Source organism: Phaenicophaeus curvirostris, chromosome 16 (assembly GCF_032191515.1).
Source record: "Phaenicophaeus curvirostris isolate KB17595 chromosome 16, BPBGC_Pcur_1.0, whole genome shotgun sequence".
NCBI lineage: Eukaryota > Metazoa > Chordata > Aves > Cuculiformes > Cuculidae > Phaenicophaeus > Phaenicophaeus curvirostris.
The window spans coordinates 16,285,406-16,307,898 of record NC_091407.1 but is presented as its reverse complement, the minus strand read 5'-3'; positions in this window follow the sequence as shown (position 1 = coordinate 16,307,898).

Genomic DNA, 22,493 nt, shown 5'->3' with positions numbered 1-22,493 from the left:
CTTGAGGACCTTGGGTCAGCTCTAAATTGCCATGACAGAGCATTTAGCATGACTTACCTTGCACAGCCAAAGCAAAGTCACACTGTGCCAATACTCTACACCCACCACACACAGTTGTGCTCGATACGACCTATCACAGAATCACAGACGGTTTGGGTTGGAAGGGACCTTAAAGTCCATCCAGTCCTACCCCCTGCCATAGGCAGGGACACCTCCCACTGGATCAGGGAGCTCAAAGCCCCTTCCCACCTGGCCTTGAACACCTCCAGGGATGGGGCAGCCACCACTTCTCAGGGCAAACTGGGCTGGGGCCTCATCTCTTGCACAGGAAAACATTTCTTCCTTTTGTCTAATACAGAGTGGATGCATCACAAATATCCCTGTAGGGGATACTTAATACTGAGGGGCCATGCGTCAACTCCCATCAACCATGTTTAATTTCATGAAACTAGCATCAATGTTTAATGTGTGCTGAAGATGGTAGGAATGGGCAGAAGATGCTGTAGATAAATACATATGGACACATCTCTTTCTGCTCACAATCCATCTGCACAGAAGGCAGCAGGCCAGACAAAGAGTAAAGGTGCAAACACAGGCTCCTCCGAGCCGAGGATTACAGACCCACTCTCAGACTGTGTAAGCAATGGCTGCTGAGATAGAAAAGAAATCAGATCCCAAGCAGGTGCTTTTTAATGACTGAACAGTGTAAAAAGAGCGCCATAGCCTTTTTCTTTCTTTCAGTTTTCAGCACTAACCCTGTATCTCCCTTAATCGCCTCCTTTTCCTGAGGCAGCCAGGAGGTGGGCAGCCTGGCAGCAGGAACTCACATGGAGTTTCTGTAGGTGCCGTTCCACCCTTTCCTGTCACTTAGGCCATGGTAAACTTTGGAGCCAGCCTGAGCCTGCTGTGACAGGGGCTGTGAACCTGATCCATGTGCTCTGGTCCTTCAGCATAGCCCTTCTTGAGGACTCTGAGCCCCCAGTAAAGGGTCTCAGCAACAGAAGCAAATCCTTTCCTCTTTGCCTCAGGGGCACAGACCTCAAAGCCCATCCAGTTCCAACCCCCTGCCTTGGGCAGGGACACCTCCCACTGGATCAGGGGCTCCAAGCCCCATCCAACCTGGCCTTGAACACCTCCAGGGATGGGGCAGCCACCACTGCTCTGGGCAGCCTGGGCCAGAGCCTCCCCACCCTCACAGTAAAACATTTCTTCTGAAGATCTCATCTCAGTTTCCCCTCCTTCAGCTGAAAATTGTTCCTCTTTGTCCTATCCCTACCCTTCCTGATCCAGAGCCCCTCCTCAGCTTCCCCGGACCCCTTTTCAGTACTGGAAGCTGCTCTAACGTCTCCCTGTAGCCTTCTCTTCTCCAGGCTGAACAATCCCATTGGGAGCTGCCAACAGTGGTCCTCTCACCACAACCCGGTAAGGACACCGCTGAGCTTAGCAGAAACAGAGTCCCGAAAAGCAAGAAAACAAAGGAAGAAGGCGGCAAGAAGAGCTACAGACAAAACAAGCTGCCCATGGAGAGCTGTTTTTACCGGTAACCCTCACGGTATCTCCTGGAAGCAGTTGGGTGCTGTCTTCTTCTCATATACACATCTGTGTCTACCGTCTCCTGAACCGCTTGCTCTGGAAGCAGGACAAAGAAAGATTTACCTCTGTTGACAAACTCCTTGCAGTTGTCAGCACACCCTGCAGGAGACTGTCCAGCAATAGCTGCCGTTGGGGGCCACGCACCATGGGAGGTCAAGGATGGTGCTCCCGAGTGCTGGATCTCACATAACCGTCCTGCAAACCTGCACTGCAGCCCTCTTTCTCTCCTCAGCTGAAATGCTTTTATCATCTCAAGCTTGATTAAGCTTTCTAAATTTGGCGCCTTTTTTGAGTGGCATGTTTGGGAACCCAGCAGCCTGACCTCCTGAAGCTCAGAACTGCTGCCCAGTGATGGAGATCATTGCCTCTGTGTGCCCCAAGGCTCAGATGGACCTCTCATACCTGACCCACACAACCAGGACAAGGCAGTCCCTGGCCTCCAGCATGAACGCAGTCATTGTGTGCACACAGAATCCATGACCTCAGGCACAGCCAGAGAGCATCCAGCAGAGCACACCCAGCACCGTGAACCAGAACCACAAACTAAGACAGTGGTTCTTCCCCAGAACCATCAGCTAGGCCAGTGGGAGAACCTTCTGCTCACTGACCCTGCTTTCAGGCCTCTGCAGGCATAGTGTTCAGGAGAATGGTCCCTGGGCATGAAAGAAATGCTGGAAAACAGCTCTTGGCTTGATTTCCCTGTAGGTTTGCTTTCCTTGTTCAAAAACCAGCTGCAGGAAAATGCCCCCTTGCCTGGTAGATAACACACTGTGCTCACAGTTGCACTTGGGGTGCTGACTAAGAAGGAAACTGAATACTGGGCTGAGTGTACAGATACTCGTGCATGAGAAAGCCAGGAGCATCTTCCCTGTCACCCCTGGTTGAAGCACCAAAAGCAAATGCCTGCATGGGAGAAGGCGATTTCTCTAGCCGTGATCTCACAGGCTGGCCCAACTCACCAATCTCTTCCACAATATTCTCAGGGCTTCCAGAAGAAGTGGTTTTGTCCTGTTCAGAAACAAAACAAAACAAAGAAGAAAAGAATAACAACCTCAGGTGGGTGCTCCCCTGCCCTGCCCTTTGAGAGGAATGGGAAGCGCTGGGCTTTCCTGCTCATCACAGTGATTAACACCATGAACACCACAGGGCAGGGCTGCTGCCCTCCTGTGCTCAGCACCAGCACCCGCCATCTTCAGCCACCCCATCCAGGGCAAGTCCTAAACGTCTCAAGTCCTAAATCCTTCTTCTCAGAGGCTTTTTTCCTTAAAAAAACAACATTCAGACACCTGCAAATTGGCACTGTTTGTTCTAGAGTCTGGGACAAAGAGCAAAATCAGAAACTGTGCATCTTCTGAAAGTACCGCTAAAGGGACTGATGTACACACAGAGAAACAACAACGAACAATGCTGCACCCAAACCTTCACACACAGACTTAAAATGACTACAAGGTATAGGTTTAGAGAAAGCAAATATTGGGGGTTTGGGTATACAAAGGCTTTAAAACCTAAAGCTCCCCAGCCACTGGCACTGTGAACTCCTATAGATGCTTGCTGTTCCCCGCGCCTGCACCCAGCAGAGCCGCCTGCAGACACTGTCAGGGCTGCAGGAGCTGGATCCCACCCTCCTGCACTGGAAGAGGGCATCAGGGAATCCATCTCCTTTGCTCACTTGGCCTGCATTACCATGGGAGGCTTTTCTAACGCCAGCTGACTGAGGAAAGCAAGTACCTCAACACATCAGGTGTCATTTTCTAATCTATTCAATTCGACAGCCACAGAGCATGCAGAGAAAGATGAGTTAGGAAAGGAAATTGGCTGAGATGGTCATAGAGTCATGCAGTGGTTTGGGTTGGAATGGACCTCAAAGCCCACCCAGTTTCACCCCCTGCCTTGGGCAGGGAAACCTCCCACTGGATCAGGGGCTCCAAGCCCCATCCAACCTGGCCTTGAACACCTCCAGGGATGGGGCAGCCACCAATACTCTGGGCAACCTGGGCCAGGGCCTCCCCACCCTCACAGCAAAACATTTCTTCCTAAGATCTCTTCTCAATCTCCTCTCTTTCAGCTGAAAAATGTTCCCCCTTGTCCTATCCACTCCCTGCCCTCCCTGATCCAGAGCCCCTCCCCAGCTTTCCTGGCACCCCTTGCAGTACTGGAAGCTGCTCCAAGTTCTCCCCACAGCCTTCTCTTTTCCAGGTTGGACAACCCCAACTCTCTCAGTCTGTTCTCATACAGGAGGTGCTCCAGCCCTTGGATCATCTCCATGGCCTCCTCTGGACTTGCTCCAACAGTTCCATGTCCTTCCTGTGCTGAGGACTCCAGAATTGGACACAGGGCTCCAGGTGGGTCACATCCGAGCAGAACAGAGGGACAGAATCCCCTCCCTCGCCCTGCTGGTCCCACTGCTTTGGATGCAGCCCAGGACATGGTTGACTTTCTGGGCTGCGAGTGCACGTTGCTGGCTCATGTTGAATTTCTCATCCACGATGCATGTTATGAATTGCCTTAGGGGGTCACAAAGTTTATCAGTGCAAACACTGATCATATTGATCCCACAGATGCTCAAGTATTTGGTGCTTTGTCATTTGGGATAACAAAGGAAATCACACTGCAAAGTCACAGAATCACAGAACCATTTAGTTGGAAAAGACCTTTGAGATCATCGAGCTCAGCCATACCTGTCTACTACTAAACCATCCCTGAGCATCTTGTCTGCCCTTCTTTTAAACCCTCCAGGGATAGGGACTCAATCACTGCCCAAGGAAGCATCTGTCAGTGCCTGAGAACCCTTTCCATGATATAATATTTCCTAGCATCTAATCAGAACCACCCCTGGTGAGCGGTCGAGATGGTGCCTGCTTTTAAATATGAACACAAAAATTAAATTTAGAAAGAAAAAATTAAGAAACAGCTTTAAAAGATCAGAATAAAGACCGCTTTTTGTCATTATAAGGAGAAGGTAACAAAGCCCTGACTCTATTAAATCAAGTACAAGCTATCACTTTTGGTCCTGTGCATGTCCAGTATACAGAGCCGCTATCTGTGTCCCCTCTGCTGCCAGCAGCTCCTCCCGGTGACTCCCCTCCAGTGCCTTTGGCACGATTGCTGTCCTTTCCTCACGCTCCACAGGATGCAGCTCAGGAAGCTCCAGGCTTTGGGTAGGAAGAAACTGAAAGCAGTGCACAAATCATATTTTAATCCAATAAAAAATCTCTTCTGAGCTTTCCACCATGCCTGGCATCTTCTCTATTTATCCTGCTTATGCCATAAACTTAGAAATGACTTAAGGAGGAGACTAAAGCATGAACGAGCTGCGAGTGGCTGGGAGTGAGTGCTGTCTGCTGGCTGACACCACCCAGCTCCTGTTGCTGTGGTCCCTCACAGCGACTGCGAGCAGCACTGGCTGTGCAGGGCCCTGCTAGCAACAAAGCTACATGCCAGAAACCGGGAACACGGGTGACTTTTGAGCTCTTACGCTGGTATTTAAGGTTAAGGGTGGCTTAGGTTGTTTTCCTGGCTTATGGATAGGCTGAGCTCAGCTGCCTGGGAGTCGATGCTGCTAACTTTGCACTTGGAGTCAGCTCTCGGGGCTTTCCTGCGAGCGGGGACCCTTTGGGGTCGCTCCTCACACGCCTGTGCAATGAACCTCTCTGGACACGGAGGAGCTCCCATGAATCTGCCTCTTTTGTCTCCGAGCACAGCTGTGGGTTACTGGGTTTCACGTACGAGAGCTGGCGCAAGGGTTCGTGTTTCTTCCTCGAATGGCAAACCCCAACAGCTGAGCAGGACCTGACCTTTGAGCTGAGAAAATTGCTCCCCGTGCCGACCTCCCAGAAGGCAGGACTCACTGTGGACCTGCCGTGTGGGCTCTTTGCTGAACGCTGACTGCCCTCCAGAGGTGCCTTTGGACTTCATCGCTCACTCAAGGGCTTCAAACAACCCAGGGAGACCATCTGAGCCACGGGATGGAAAGGTTGGCTCATCTGGGCTTCACTGCTGCCCTCCAACATCCCAAACCCGATGTCCTTCCAGCAGGTTAGTGCTGATCAGTGAGAGGGAACAAGCAAAGGAATGAAAAAACACAAAGCAGATAGGAAAAACACACCAAATCAGCTCCCTGGACTGTGCTGTCAGAAGCCTTCCTTCTGGCAAAGGTGTGCTGTGACATTAACTTGACCTCTCAGGTTTAAAGGCTGCCAACAGCTCCTGCTCTGGGTTGGGATATCTGAACAGGTCACACTGGCACGGTCCAGCATTCCTCTGGGGGCCTGACTGTAACTCAATACTCTCCTGGTCAGGGAGTCCAAACCCGCCTTTGGGAGCTGGACTCCAAGGGCCCTGGCTCCTTCTTGGAGGCTGAGTGTCCCACAAACGCCGTTTGGAGAGTGCAACACTTGGACAAAGCCAGGTTTCAAACAACAGGTAGGTTTCCCAAGGTTTTCCCAAACAAGAGCTATGGGTTTCCTGGGAACAACATCCAGCAGGGAAGCCCACTGCTTGGGACCAGAAGTTGAATGACAGCAGTCAGGAGGAGTGGATCACAGGATTGAGCTCAAACCAGCCGGCTCCTCCAGGTGCAAACAGCTTACAGGAGAACCTCAGCAGCGACCGCTCACGGGCAAGCACAGACGGGATTAACGCCTCCCTTGCACTCGGCAGGGTACAGCCAGCTATGTGTTACACAGCTCCCACAAACTTGTGCTGCCTGAATCCAAAGGGCATCTGCCAGGAACAGGCACCTATGGATGCTCCACTGCCCCTGGACACAGCCAGGGCAAGCAGTGGTTTTGCTCCACCCTTCCTTAGACTTACTACAAGACTTAGCATCTCTGAATGCTCCACCAGGCAGAAGGTGGTCAAAACACCCTGGGAGGGATGTAAGCTAAAATCCCGCTCTCCATATCCACGCGAGAGCTCCTGCAGCTCTGCTCAGGAGTTCCACTACAATCTGCAGAATTGCTCAGCACTTGTTTGTGGTTCTCCTCACTAAACTCCGTCCTGGTCATCTGCCACTGTTCTCATGTCACCACTCTGGGCTTGTCCTGCTTTTTCCATCTTGCAAGTTCTCTGGACTTAACAGCTCCTTTACAGTTATCCTTTATAGAAATGGCCTTCAACTCTCTTTATTCAGCCTAGGGCAGTTCAGTTAGCTACTCTTGATCTCCTCCTTCCACTCCTCTTGTCCCATGATGCCTCAAACACATCTAAGAACTCCTCTCTTCCATCCCTCATGAAACCAATACTGACAGTCCACCAGTCCACCAGTCCATAAACTCTGGTCCATAGGCTCTGGTTCTGCCTGGCTTGCTGTACCAAAATACCTCCCCTTCCATTCTTCCTCAAGAACACTCCTGTTCACACTTCATATCCAACTGCTTTTCCAGTTTACTACCCAATTCTGTTCCTCAGAGTCCTTTGGCCCTCTCTGTACTCACATTGCCATCCATTATTTTCTACCAGTTCCTGCTGGAAGTCCCAGTGCCAGCAATCACCTTCTCTGCTCTTGAATTGCTTCTCATCAGTTCTGAGCTAAATTCAGAGTCATTCATCTCCAACTATTACCTTCACATTGATGTTCCACCTTGGTGTCTCTGCCAGGGCATCATCTCTTGGATGTCTACACCACTTCACGTGCCACAGGCATACTCTATATTTTCTTAGGAAGAACTTGTGCTGTTTCCTTTCCATCCTATTCACCTTAGACTCCTTCCACAACTTTAGCAACTCTCATCTTTGCACACGAGCATTCATCAAGTCCTGGTCATTCACTTTCCTCATCTGATCTTTGAAGAGGTAAAAGGTGTAGATGAGCCTCCATTCCTTCTTCTCTTGCAGCCCCATAATACCCTTCCCTTAAGGCTTTCTTATATATGGGAAAATTGTCTTCATTTTCAGAAGACAGGCTAAGAGTGTGTCTCTCAGGAGCGCCATGTGCTTCCCAACCCAACTCCCATGCATCCAAAGCCTGTTGATGCCCCAGAAGCAACCTGTGTGCCTACACTTGATAGTGACCAGATGGTCCTTTGGTGCTTATCTGACAAGAGAATGCACTATTTTATTTGTGAACCCAGTCCTGAGGGATGCAAAATAAAGCCTACAATGAGACCTACCCAAGCTGAAGTGGAGCAGCCAGGAAGAAAATCCAGAACTGCCAAGCCCTGACAGTAATACCGTCCTTCTACTCACCAAAGACCAGGATTCTAAAAAAGAGCTCAATAGTAACTTGTGCAAAACTCATGAAGGCCAAGGTCATGGTACTGCACCTGGGGCAGGGCAATCCCAAGCACAATTACAGCCTGGGCAGAGAATGGATTGAGGGCAGCCCGGAGGAGAAGGACTTGGTGTGCTGGGAGTTGAGGAGCTCAACATGAGCCAGCAATGGGCACTTACAGCCCAGAAACCAACGGCATCCTGAGCTGCATCCAAAGAAGCGTGGCCAGCAGGGCGAGGGAGGGGATTCTGCCCCTCTGCTCTGCTCTGGTGAGACCCCACCTGGAGTCCTGTGTCCAGTTCCGGAGTACCCAACATAAGAAGGAGATGGGACTGCTGGAGAGAGTCCAGAAGAGACCATGGAGATGATCCAAGGGCTGGAGCACCTCCTGTATGAGGCCAGGCTGAGAAAGTTGGAGTTGTTCAGCCTGGAGAAGAGAAGGCTGTGGGGAGACCTTAGAGCAGCTTCCAGTGCTGAAAGGGGCTCCAGGAAAGCTGAGGAGGGGCTCTGGATCAGGGAGTGCAAGAATAGGATGAGAGGGAATGGCTTTAAGCTGAAAGAGGGGAGATTAAGATGAGATCCTAGGAGGAAATATTTTGCTGTGAGGGTGGGGAGACTCTGGCCCAGGTTGCCCAGAGCAGAGGTGGCTGCCCCATCCCTGGAGGTGTTCAAGGCTAGGTTGGATGGGGCTTGGAGCCCCTAATCCAGTGGGAGGTGTCCCTGCCCATGGCAGGGGGTGGAACTGGATGGGCTTTGAGGTCCCTTTCAACCCAAACCATTCCATGATTCTATGATTAAATATTACCTTATCATCAGCTCCCAAACCCTGATAGGTCAGTCCCACCTCATCAGTCTCAAGAAGGTGGTGTCTTTGGCCCACTGGAATAAGTCATTATCATGGTCAGGACACCACTTTTAGCTTATAATGGTTCCTCAGATGGTTTAACCCAGCTTGGCTCCCCATCTTGCCTGTGTGCTCTTTCAGAGCCCCTCTGAAATGCAGCAGCATTTTTCGCGGAGCCCTTCAGCTGTTTCAGCCATGCAGACAGATATACGAGCGGCAGCAAAGCTGTCACTCCAAATGCTGGGAGCATTGCTCAGTGCTAAGATTTGGAGAGCTAGCAACCATGCTGGATTCCCTTCTGGTGACCAGAAGGTCTTGAAACTTGGTTTGTCAAAAGTGTGGCAGGGTGAAACACATGGCTCTCTTTTTTTATCTGCAAGTTCATCTTATCTTTTTGCTGGGACTCAGGAAACTCTTCCCTCTTGGGCAGGACTCCAAAGGCTGAATATTCAGCACCCCCACCACGTCCTGGCTCCGTCCAGGTTTCTCTTCAATGATCCCTGTTTCATGGGGACACTGAAAAGTCTTTTTCAGTTCAAATCCAAGGTGTGACAAACACAAGATAACTCCTATGAATTCATTTAATCTGAAAACAATTAATAAATTGTGTTTCCAGGTTGTTCTTTGGCAGAAATTCCCAGTTAAACTCTGTGGTCTGTGAGTGCTGTTCTGCTTTAAATTTAGTGCTTGGCAATTTTGTTTTCTAACCCCTAGTTTTGCATGGAAAGACAGCTAGTGCACGGTCATTTCCACCTCACCTTCTCTGCCCTTCAGGTTTTGTAGGCTTCAGAGTATTCTCTTTGTCTTGTTCTCCCCAAGGCACATGTGAAATTTAGATTCATGCTTTCCAAAACTTGAATTTGGTGTTTGCTTAAAAGCACAAAGATTAACAACTCTGATGCCTGTCTACAGAAGAGGCACAGCACGGACACCAACAGCTCGCCCCACAGCCTGGGACAAGGTTCTGGCAGGTACAAGGCTAAGAGAAAAACATGTGTTTACTAACAACAGGACCAGGAAAAAAAGACGTCACAGAAGCCACGGGAAAATCGGATGTCAGAGTGTTCTATCTCTACCGAGAAGCTGGTATTTAAGGCACCCACTTGAAGATGACATCTACATGCAATGTCCTGGAATATGCAGGGACCAGCTCCAGTGCATTCTCAGGCATGGTTGGCTTTGAGAGACTCCCCCAGAACAAAGGATCTGCTTGAACAGCCTGAAACAAAGATGTTAATGCAGCTGGACAAAGCTCACATTAGGATAATTTCAGCTGACAGTGTAGAAAGCTCACTGGTAAACAGAATTCTTTGAGCTGCAGCACCTTACAATGATGTCAATATCACAGAATCATGGAATGGTTTGGTTTGGCAGGGACCTCAAAGCCCATCCAGCTCCAGCCCCTGCCATGGACAGGGACACCTCCCATGGGATCAGGGTTCTCATAGATGATAAATGTGTTCAGATACAAAGTAGAAATGTCAAAACTCCAATGTTTCTTTCTGGAATGTGCAGCGAGGACATTGGCTCTCCAACTCTTTCCTCCAGGAGGTTTCTCTTTGCACTACTGTCTGTTTACAGCAGGAATTCAACGTAAGACATTTAAGATCGACTATGCTACTGTCCTTACGCCACAGAATAACCACAAAAACTACTCTGACCGAGTAATAGGCTTTTTGGTTTAGGGCTAAAGTACATATTTGTTAATCTGTTTGCCAATTAGTTTAACTTGGATCAAATAGGATGAATTCTTTCCAGAACACAAGTCTATTTCCAAGACCCTGAGCTTAATGGGAAGGCCCCTACTCCTTTCTTAGCCTGTGGGTCACACCAGTAACATAGACAGATTGCCCATTTTTGTCCCTTGCACAAGACTCTGTGGAACCTGGGAAATGAGCAAAAAAAAATCTGTGAGAAACTCAGGAAGTTCAACAAGGCCCAGGGCAAGGTCCTGCACCTGGGTCGGGGCAATCCCAAGCACGATTACAGGCTGAGCAGAGAATGGATTGAGGGCAGCCCGGAGGAGAAGGACTTGGTGTGCTGGAAGTTGAGGAGCTCAACATGAGCCAGCAATGGGCACTTACAGCCCAGAAACCAACCGTGTCCTGGGCTGCATCCAAAGTCATGGGACCAGCAGGGCAAGGGAGGGAATTCTGCCCCTCTGCCCCACTTTGGTGAGACCCCACCTGGAGCCCTGTGTCCAGCTCTGGAGTTCTCAGCATAGGAAGGACACGGATCTGTTGGAGCAAATCCAGAGGAGGCCATGGAGATGATCTGAGGGCTGGAGCACCTGGAGCACCTCCCGTACAAGGACAGGCTGAGAGTTGGGGTTGTTCAGCCTGGAGAAGAGAAGGCTGTGGGGAGACCTTGGAGCAGCTTCTGGTACTGAAAGGGGCTCCAGGAAAGCTGGGGAGGGGCTACTGATCAAGGAGTGCAGGGACAGAATCTGAAGCTGAAAGAGGGGAGACTGGGAAGATCTTGGGAAGAAAGGTGTTTTTGTGAGGGTGGGGAGACTCTCGCCCAAGCTGCCCAGAGCAATGGTGGCTGCCCCATCCCTGGAGGTGTTCAAGGCCAGGCTGGATGGGGCTTGGAGCCCCTGATCCAGTGGGATGTGTCCCTGCTCATGGCAGGGGTGGAACTGGATGGCCTTTGAGGTCCCTTCAGACCCAAATGATTCCATAATTCTAATCCTAAAGCGGTGACCTGCAGGTTGTGGAGTAATCTAAAATCTAGCAATTTAATTGCTCAGGAAAATGCTAGGTTGACTCCTCCGAGCACAGCACTGTTCCAACAGAGCACACAGCCTGTTCCTACCACCACCCCAGACCTCTCCAAGACTCTGCTGTGCTCTAACAGGGGATGGGACTCATTGCCAGCTCAGGTGATCCATCTAAACAGAGACGGTGATGCACAAAGTGAGTCAGCCTCTCAGGATGCCTGTTCCTCTCCCTTGACTACAGACTGAGCCGCAATTAATCACCTCAGGGTGTAAATATCCAACTTCTAGGTGCCTAAGTTTAGGCACAGGAATTCTTCTCCCACAGTGTCTCAAATTAGACAAGTTAAAGGTTCGGGCTCAGCCTCTTAAGAGCACTCACAGGCCTTTGAAGACTTCATCACACCTGAGCTGCAGGTCTGCACTCCCAACTCTCCTTTTCCTCAATGGCAATGTCACAGCTTGTCAGAGCAGTGGAGGCTGGGAGCAAAGTGACAGAAAGGAGGTGGTGTATGGTTAATTACACCATTAATTGAGGTTATTTTAGGCATTTTATTTTTGCTCCTACCTTCATTTCTTCAAATCACACCTCTCTCCCAGGGCACCTAAGTTAAAGGTCTGCATTTAGATAGTGCAAATACCTGCAAGGTCACTTCTGCTCACCTTATGAGGTTGGCAGCGATACAGCTCCAGATATGGTAACACTTTGAGCAGAGTAGAGAGAACATAGTGACCAAAAATTCCTTTCCATTAAACAGATTCCCATTTATCAGAAGCTGGGACACTGTCATTGTAGAGTAGAGACTGGAGGGCAAACTGATATGCTGATGGGAGAATCAGCAAGGCAGCACTGGTAGTTGCTGGGTTTGCTGATATTAAGAGCCTGCTTGCTTGGTTATGGTCATTTTCTTCTGCTGTTGCCACCTCTTGTCCTAACTGTGCCTGCTGGAAGTCTGTAAAGCCCACTACAAAGTGGCCTTTCACAACCAGAGTCAAAGACAGAAGCACTGAAATGATCCCCAGATGTGATAGGGCAGATGGGACGCAGATGTTTCCACTGTGACTTTCCCACCCACAGCCGTGAAAGAGCCAGAAGGTGGTGACAGTGGCTGCAACCAGCAAGTGGCAAAACTTCAGTCCAAAACTCAGCACCATCTCAGTTGCAGATGTGGTGCCTGCACTCAGCAACACTGAATCAAGGAATCATAGAACGCTTTAGGCTGGAAGGGACCCTCACGGGCCATCCAGTCCAACCCCCAGGACATCTGCTCCCCAGGACAGAAGGAGAGATATCTTTAACCAGGTCAGGATGCTCAGAGTCCTAATCAACCTGGTCTTGAACACCTCCAGGGATGGGACAGCCACCACTGCTCTGGGCAACCTGGGCCAGGGCCTCCCCACCCTCACAGCAAAACATTTCTTCCTAAGATCTCATCCCAATCTCCCCTCTTTCATCTTAAAACCATTCCCCCCTCATCTTCTCCCTGCACTCCGTGATCCAGAGCCTCTCCCCAGCTTTCCTGGAGCCCCTTTCAGTACTGGGAGGCTACTCTAAGGTCTCCCTGGAGCCTCCTCTTCTCCAGGCTGGACAACCCAAACTCTCTCAGCTTGTCTTCATACAGGAGGTTATCCAGTCCTGTCCTTCTCCTCCAGCTCCTTTTCAGTCAGTATCCATCCTTCTCCCCTCATGTACTGGATCCACACAGAGCGCTGGCTCACATTACAATCTGCCAGGACACGCTGGATTTTTACAGAGCTTTGAGACCACAAGAAAACTATGCCACAACTCTTTGTTCAGCCAACTGGAAGTTAAATCTTGCAAGTTAAAACCACCTAATTACCTGGACTACAAATATAGCTGCTACTGAACCGTCACCAGCTGCTGAGGTAGGAAAGGGATTCATGGAGGAGATTCTGTACTTGTAAATAAACACTTGTTACTGATGACAGGCTTGAAACCTATTGAAGCTCTGATCATTTTGCTAGAATGTCCTAGGCTTCCTTACCAGTAAGGAAAAGCAGGGCAGCACTGTCTCCTCACACTAAAAGAGAAACCTAGAAGTTCATCATGATTCATGTGACGCTTGGAACACACCAAGTGAAACACACTGAGTAAAAGTCGGGGCTGAAGTACAAACGTGAAACTTCAGTTTTCAGATACACATCCCGATATCTGCCTAAAGGACCTCACTGGGGTTATCGTGTCTGTGAGAGAGTCAGGAAACTGTGAAATCTCCAGCTGCGATGCGGAGATGAGGAGTCTCCATCCCCAGATGGGTTCAAAACCAATGTGGCTGTGGCACTTGGGGACATGGTTTACCAGGTATGGTGGGGCTAGGCTGATGGTGGGACTGGATGAGCTTAGAGGTCTTTTCCAATCTCTATGCTTCTATGACCTGGACGGAAGAACAGATCTAAAAGAAACTGTTTTCTTTTTCTTGCACAAATGCCCAAATTTTCCTGTGTTAGAGGACATACAGGCATCTAGAGGGAGAAATTAAAAACCTAATTGGATGTAGTTCTGGACCATCCATTTTAGTTGACCGTGCTGTGAGCAGAGCCCAGCCCATCTCCAGATGCCCCTTACAACCTAAGCCACTCTGTGGTTCTGCAAGGGGCACCCTGAAACACATGCATGGCAGGTGTTATCTTTTCTGAGAACAATTGATACAGCTGGGAAAAAAGAATGAAGCAGAGCAGGTTTCAGGCACATCAATGCCAGAGGTGCAATGGTAGATATTCTCTCTGACTACAAACCTCCATGCTTGAAAAGGAATAGCTGCAACACAGACCTAAGAAGAGAGGTTACAGAAACACGCTGTGACAGCAGCCCCTTAGGTAACGTTGTTTAAGGTGTCTATCACCGCTGTATGAGACCCAGAGACACCCAACCATAGGACTGAGTTATCATCCACGTGATGCTCAGGACCTGTGATGAGCTGAAGGAGAAGACTGAATCCACTGATGGACCAAAGGAACAGAGCCTCTTGAAGCATATCTAAAACCACCCCAGATCTACCAGGAATGCACTGAAGAAAGCTTGCCACTCTTGCCAGATCTGGAGAAGTGATAGGATGAGGGGGGATGGTTTTTAGCTGAAAAAGGGGAGACTGAGATAAGATCTTAGGAAGAAATGTTTTGCTGTGAGAGTGGGGAGCCCTGGCCCAGGTTGCCCAGAGCAGTGGTGGCTGCCCCATCCCTGGAGGTGTTCAAGGCCAGGTTGGATGGGGCTTGGAGCCCCTGATCCAGTGGGAGGTGTCCCTGCCCAAGGCAGGGAGTGGAACTGGATGGTCTTTGAGGTCCCTTCCAACCCAAAGCATTCCATGATTCTGTGAAGTGAGGAGCCCCAGAAAGAGGGCCATGGAAGTCAGCCCTGTCTGGACGAATAATAACTAATTTTCCTTGCAGCTCTGCTTATTCGTGCCATGCCCACATGAATCCTGGCTGTATGAGCACTCACATGGCATCACGAGAATTTCCAGGGGTACAGCTCAAAGATATGCAGGTTAAGGACAGCGCTGGAGGTTAATGACTGTAGCACTGGTTCTGCCAAACAACACGTATGCAAATACAGGCCCAACAGAGTTGGGTGAGTTACCATGAATTCACCCAGTGGGTATCTCACACAGCCACTGACGACAAACACATCTTGGACACGTTCCTTCCAAACTGGAATTCCTGCTGTCCCGGGGCAGCACCAGCTGTGCACCTTTGGAAACAACTCTCAATTCGCCATCAGTTGGGCCATCACACGAGCTTTTCCTTCACCGCGTGGCTCAAAGCTGGCACTGTGGGCTTGCTAAATTCTAAATCCATGGCTACATTAAAGACTTCCAACTTATGCCTTGTCCTACCAGGCACTTGCTCTGCCACCTGTGGTCCATACTGCAGACTGGCTGGCAATCAATTTTTCCAGCACGCAGAAGGCCCATGACTCTCTTCCATCTGCCACCATTCAGCTCTTGTTGCTTCTGAAAACCTGAAAGCAACCTTGCTCCAATTAAGTTTAATGAAGCAGGAACCCCTTTGAGTACATTTTTCCCCAATAATCTGCTCCCTGCTCTGTCACCCCTACTATCTTTACCTGTCCCACCTTCCAGCACTGCTGAATCCATTCATTTGCTCCTGTTTCGGCTGTAATGAGTGCCCTGCAGTTTCCATGAGAACAGGGAAACAGCGGGAAATGAGGGGAAATCCAGAAAGGATTTTTAGATCATTTAATAATATCCCGCGTAGCAACAAACAGAAATCCATAAGAAAATATGTATTCTGCCCTACTAGGCAAAGGCTTAGATGAGTGCAATGAATAATAAAAAATCCCTAACAAACTAGGTCCTGATCCAGTGGGAGGTGTCCCTGCCCATGGCAAAAGGGTTGGAACTGGATGGGCTTTGAATTCCCTTCCAATCCAAACCATTCCATGATTCTGTGATTCTATGAACCTGCCTTCACTCTGAAAGAGAGACAAAATTCTCAGAAGGGAGAGAACGCTGCCCCTCCCTGAACAACAGCATCAAGGTCCTTCCTTGACCCGAGAGAGACCTGGAGGCCCTCATACATACCCACACATTCGTGGGCAGTACCTAAATCGCATTCTGAGCTGACTGCACCTGCCTCAAGCTATGTACCCAGGTAACTGTGCTCAAATACAGCTCCTGGACCTATCCCAATGTTCATCCTGAGCAGCAACACGAAACCGTTGGCAGTTTTGGCACTAATGGCACTCCAAGCAAAGCTGAAGTTTCCTATTTCACTTCAGTGGCTGGATAACTTACAGTGCTCATTTAGGTTGGTTGAGGTGGTGACTTCTTTCTCACTGCTCCCAAAACATAAAATGAACAACAAAAGATTATTCATGCTGCTTTGCTCTTGCATGATTACTGTTCATTCCAGATGTCAGAGGAGCTTATACTAAAGTTTTTCACTGCCCAAGGAAGGATCATTTCCTGCACTGAGACTGTGAAAAAAAAGTGCCCCTCCTCTTCCTAAGCCAGTGAATGTTTGCTGAAGCTAACTAGCATTAAACCTTACAAAACCAGTGACCTTTTCTCCCCAGTTTGTGCTCGGCAAACATCACTGGGTTTGACCATAGCAGAAAAATAAGCTAATGCTGTTGTTTTGCAACATGGTCCATTTCTATAATGAGAAGTCATTGCTACTTTTTGATCAGCGATACATCTGGTAAAGTAACACCTTCTGTGGTAAATAAAATATCCCAGTGAGTAAATAACCACTGGAACAATTCTTTCTGCCCGCACACTCTGCAGAGCATTCTCACGACTAGTCTGTTTGTCCCTTGAGCTGGATGTGCCGATTCCCCCGAGAGCTCGGGCAGCTCCTGGAGACTGAAGAAGGTAAAACATTCCAGCTCACTGAAAAGGCTGGTAAGAAATCTCTCTCTTGGTTCTTTGGCAGGGCACAACTAAGGCCCGGCTCTCCCCTTTAGGGCGAAGGCTTTGTTCTGGAGCTCTCACCTGGACCCAGAGCATTCTCAGCAGCACTGGCACGGCAGGATACATGTCTCAGGAATGAAGTATATCAACAGCTGCTAGCGTAAAGTAACCCAACCTCACATTGCTGCCATGAGCCTCTGTCATTTCAAGGGCAAAACCTGATGTATGGCAAGGAGGATAATGATAAAAATATAAAGGCACGCGTCTCATTCCATCCCCTAAAAAAGGGCCTTGGCCAAGGCAAAGGGAATTTTGCAGGTTGCCAATGGAGACTGTCTTGTTTACAGAGTACACTGGGCAGGGCTGTTGTGCGCAGCAGAAAAATGATGCCTCGATACTGGGCATTCACCCCTAGAGAGGTGTCTGCAGAGCTCCTGTACTCTGCTCGGACACATCCCGAGCTGGGCAATCTGGCAAAATGCTGCTGGGGTGGGGAAAGTGGGAGGTCTGTAACAGCAGAAAAGCTGCACAGTAATTTCTGGAAGTAAGGAAGGACACCTACCTCTGTTATATAGGAAAGGATAATGTACACAGACAACAGACAGAAATGCTAACACGAGCACTGACATCTACACACGTAAGGTATGTACAACTCATGTCACACAGAGCTGTCTCTGAGTGACTGTTTCTGACTTGCAAAACCAGGAACATGTTATTATACTTCAAAACAGTGAGAATTCCTCCCCAGCTTTCCCCATCCAAGTTATGGACTATACACATCAACAGGATTCTTGACCTCAGCCAGGAGCTCTAAGTCTGGTTGAGTCTGAAAGTCAGTTCATACCTGAACCCTTGTTTTGCTTGGCTGGTACTGCGGGCGCGCTGCCTCCTTTCCTGAGTGCTCCCTGGTTTCAGACAGAACATCAGCGCTCCTGTGATGGTGATGGTGGGACTTCTGGTCATGGTGGCCATCCCTTTTCCTGGCTTCTGTGTCGAACAAGACGTTGGTTAGCCTGTCCAGGTAGCTGTCCATCTCTTCCTGGCTGTGCTCCAGCTGTCTGCCAACACTGCTGGGGAAATAAGAAGAGGCTGGTGGGGGGCTTTTGCTTTCCTTCTCCTTCTTGGCCTCTTCCACATCTGGGTTGTGCTTCATTAGGAAAAGCACCATGATAAGCAAGATCAGGCAGAGATACACAACCCAAACTTCTTCCATCGTGGCAGGGAGATGTCAGGAGCTGACAGTGCCTGTCGATGTGCGCAGAGGCAAGAAGACGGGTGGGCCAAGCAGAGGAGGTGGTCAGTGCTTCCCAGCTGTCAGCATCCGCGGGAAGGATCACTGCCAGGAACCGAAGCGATAGGGGAGCTGATGTCAGAGTTCAATTTTCCAAAGCAGCGTGGCTTGCAAATCTTCCTGCAGTTCTAGATATGAAAGCAGCAAACAATCCTAAGCAAAGAAAATAAAACAACAGCAAAATAGCTTCAGCAGAAAGACACAAGATCATCTGTCACAACTCCGTACAATCTTAAAATATACCTCCTCTCTTTTTTTTCTCCCAGGAACTGCAGGAGTAAGGTTTATTACTCTTCAGATAACCTCCCTTCTGTAACAGGGTTCAAATTGCTGTCTTATTTGAAGTGGGGAGCTTTTCTTCGTTCTAATTGAAAGGAAAGATAAGTTAGGATCAGGGGTTTCCACCCCAAAGTAAGAGGACAGAATATTTTATCTCTTTGGGGTCATTCGATGATGATTCCACAATCCCCCCTCAGTACTCTTCCAAAAGAAATTAAGCGGCAGAAGGGAATATTGTTCACTTGAGCTATAGATTCAGTAGGACCAGCTTGTTCGCTTCCTTCTGCCCTTGCTGGTCTTAGGAGCAGGAGCCCTCGTACAGCCAGCTACTAGGACTTGGGAGAGAACTGAGGGATCGCCTGGAGATCCTTTGATACTTCGTGCACTGTTCCTCGGTGACTCTGCCCCTCAGCTACTCAAAGCAGAAGATGGGCAGCCCAGGGACCAATAAATGCATTTCCATGGACCAAACCCAAGCAAAGGGATTGAAGAACTCACCAGTTAGTGCCCAGCATCCAGGTTAACAGCTGAAATGGAAGCAGGGACAAGCAGGAGTAGGATAGGGCCAGCCTGCGAGGGGGAGATTGGCCATTGGTTGTGCCCTCCCGGCCGGAGGCAGGGTCTGTCTGGAAGGGCATTGCATTTCCTAAGGTTTGCTGGGAGATCTTTTTACAGCTGAGGGTGCCAAACCTAAAAGGAGCAGAGATCACACAGAGATTTCTGCTGCCTCTGTGTGGAAACATTCTTGGGCTCGCTCTTGCCACAGAAACAACTCCAAAATTCTTCACGTTGTTCCTAAAAGCGAGGCCTTTCCTGTAGTCTGAGAAAAACTACAGTGTTCCTTCATCCCATCCCTAACTTTAGAGGGCAACCGTGTCCTGGGTGCATCCAGCACGGCATCACCAGTCAGCCAAAGGATGGGATTGTCCCGCTCTGCTCTGCACTGGGGCGGCCCCACCTCGAGCTCTGGGGGCAGCTCTGGGGTCACAGGGTAAAAAGGATCTAAAGGTGCTGGAGAGCATCCAAAGAAGGGCATGGAGTTGGGGAAGGGTTTGGAGGGGAAGAGTGTGAGAGGTGGCTGAGTCACTGGGTCTGCTCAGCATGGAGAAGAGGAAACTGAGGGGAGATCTCATCATGCTCTGCAGCTTCCTCACAAGGGGAGGAGGAGGAGGAGGCGCTGAGCAATTCTCTCTGGTGACCAAGGACAGGACCCAAGAGAATGATGACACCAAGCTGAGTGGTACAGTCGCCACAACAGAAGGAAAGGATATAATCCAGAGGGACCTGGACAAGCTCAAGAAGTGGGGCTGTGTGAACCTCATGAGGTTCACCAAGGCCAGGTACAAGGTCCAATTTGGATCAGGGCAATCTGTGGTTTTAATAGAGGATGAGGGATGACGTAGTTGAGAGCAGCCCTGCAGAGAAGGATTTGGGGTGCTGATTGATGAGAAGCTCGGCATGAGCCAGCAATATGTGCTCACAGCCCAGAAAGCAACTGTGTCCTGAGCTGCATCCAAAGCAGCATGGCCAGCAGGGAGAGGGAGGGGATTCTAACCCTCTATTCCTCTCTTGTGAGACCTCATCTGGAGTACTGTGTCCAGTTCTGGAATCTTAACAGAAGAAGAATATGGAGCAAGGATGAGGCAAGGGCTGGAGCACCTCCTGTACAAGGACAGGCCAAGCGAGGTGCTGTTCTTCAGCCTGGAGAAGAGAAGGCTCCGAGGAGACCTTAGAGTGACCTTCTAGTACCTGAAGGGGCTACAAGAAAGCTGGGGAGGGACTGTTCACAAAGGCTTGTGGTGATGGGACAAGGGGCAATGGCTTTAAACTGGAGAGAGGCAGATTTAGAGTGGACCTAAGGAGAAAATGTTTCACCATGAGGATGTGGAGGCCCTGGGACAGGTTTCCCAAGGAAGCTGTGGCTGCCCCACCCCTGGAGATGTTCAAGGCCAGGCTGGATGGGTCTCAGAGCCCCTGGTCCAGTGGGAGGTGTCCCTGCCAGTGGCAGAGGGTGGAACTGGATGATCTTCGAGGTCCTTTCAACCCAAACTACTCTATGACTCTGACTGGCAGGAATATGCCAGGGGAGGGCTAGCTTGGTTATAAGGAGCAGGTTCTTCCCCCAGCGGGTGGTGGAGCCCCGGAGCAGCTCCCAGGGAAGCAGCCACAGCCTGACAACACTTCCCAGCGCCGGCCCGAGGCCCCGCAGGCGGGCACCGGGGTGTCCTGCGCCGGGGCAGGAGCAGCGCCCACGGCCCCGGAGAGCAAGATGGCGGCGCTACTGGGGCGGGTTCGGGCGCGGGAGTCCGTGCTCACGGAGGGGCGGGGCCTCTCGGGGGCGGGGCCTGCGGACAGGGAGGGGCGGGGCGAGGGGCGGGAGGAGGGGAGGAAAAAAGGCAGGAGGAGGGGCAGGAGAATCACAGAATCACCAGGTTGGAAAAGACCCATCGGGTCATCAAGTCCAACCATTCCCATCAATCACTAAACCATGTCCCTCGGCACCTCGTCCACCTGTCCCTTAAACCCCTCCAGGGAAGGTGACTCAACCCCCTCCCTGGGCAGCCTCTGCCAGTGCCCAATGACCCTTTCCAGGAAAATTTTTTCCTGATGTCCAGCCTGAACCTCCCCTGGCAGAGCTTGAGGCCATTCCCTCTCATCCTGTCCCCTGTCACTTGGGAGAAGAGCCCAGCTCCCTCCTCTCCACAACCTCCTTTCAGGTAGTTGGAGAGAGCAATGAGGTCTCCCCTCAGCCTCCTCTTCTCCAGGCTAAACACCCCCAGCTCTCTCAGCCGTTCCTCATAAGGCCTGTTCTCTAGCCCCTTCACCAGCTTCGTTGCTCTTCTCTGGACTCGCTCCAGAGCCTCAACATCCTTCTTGTGTGAGAAGGGGAGCAGGAGAATGGGAGCAGGGTCGGGTCCCCCGATCGGTTTGCTCAGGGCCGCTCTCCAGCCTCTCTTCCTCGGCCCGTCTGTCCAGCCAGGGCTGCTGTGTCCTAGGTGCAAAACCCAGCACTCGCCCTCACCAGACTCCGTGTGGCTTGCCATTACCCAGCTCTCCAGTTTTCCAGACCCCTCTGCAGGGCCTTTCTGCCTTCAACAGCACCAGCAGCTCCTCCCAGTTTTGTGTCATCTGCAAACTTAGTCAGTAAACCTTCAAGTCCTGCATCCAGGTCATTTATGAAGACATTAAATAGCCCTGGGCTAGGACGGATCCCTGCAGAACCCTGCGAGAGACTGGTTGCCAGCTGGCCCTGTGCAATGCACAGGTCTCCAGACAACGGCACCGCTCTCACTGGGCGTTGTATCCTTTTCCAGCCCTCCCAACACTGTTGCAGTATGTGGTGAAAGTGCAAGCAGTCCAGTTACTGTAGACGATGCTGAAGACAGAGAAGCCATCCTTCTTCAGGTATGGCTTGTGATGGGACTAATATTAATAAAAAGAATATAAATAGTACTGCATTACAAGGCATTTTTATCAGGCTCACACCTTGTTCCAGTTTTTGAGAACTAAAACTAGTCTGGTCAGTGATGTAAACCTATATAAGACTATTTATTTGGCTCTAAACTTTGATTTTTCTGTTAATAGCTTGCATATGCTCTTCCTGTTTGTTGTTGAGCTTTTGGATTTCGTTGCCATGGATAACAGTAAAGAATAAATCTTAACAAAAATGTCTGTGTTTATTGAATTTTGATCCTGATCCAGCAGTAAATCTGAAGTGCCTGCCAGTCTTCCCAGGAGAAACCAGCAGTTGCGTAATCAGTGAATACAAAGTTCTCTGGTCATTAAGATTATAGAATCATGGAATGGTTTGAGTTGGAAGAGACCTCAAAGACCACCCAATTCTCCGCCCCTGCCATGGGCAGGGACACCTCAGAAGATACTGCTTTGCCTGGTGAACACTATTGGCCTCACTTCTATTGGAATATGAATCCAAACCTGGCAAGAACACTTTAAATATTGTTATTGTGTGCTGTTTATGGGGCCAGATCGACAGCTCTCTCCTCCTGCAGCCTTGTAGTTGAGGGTGAACAGTGAGGAGGCTGGAATGAGCCTGAAATGTAATGTGATGGTGGTTTTCTGTGGTCATTTAACTTGCAGATGCTTTTCTTCAGATTCCCTAGGGAAGGGAAACTTCACAGCTTCAGGGAAAACTTCCATGCATCCAA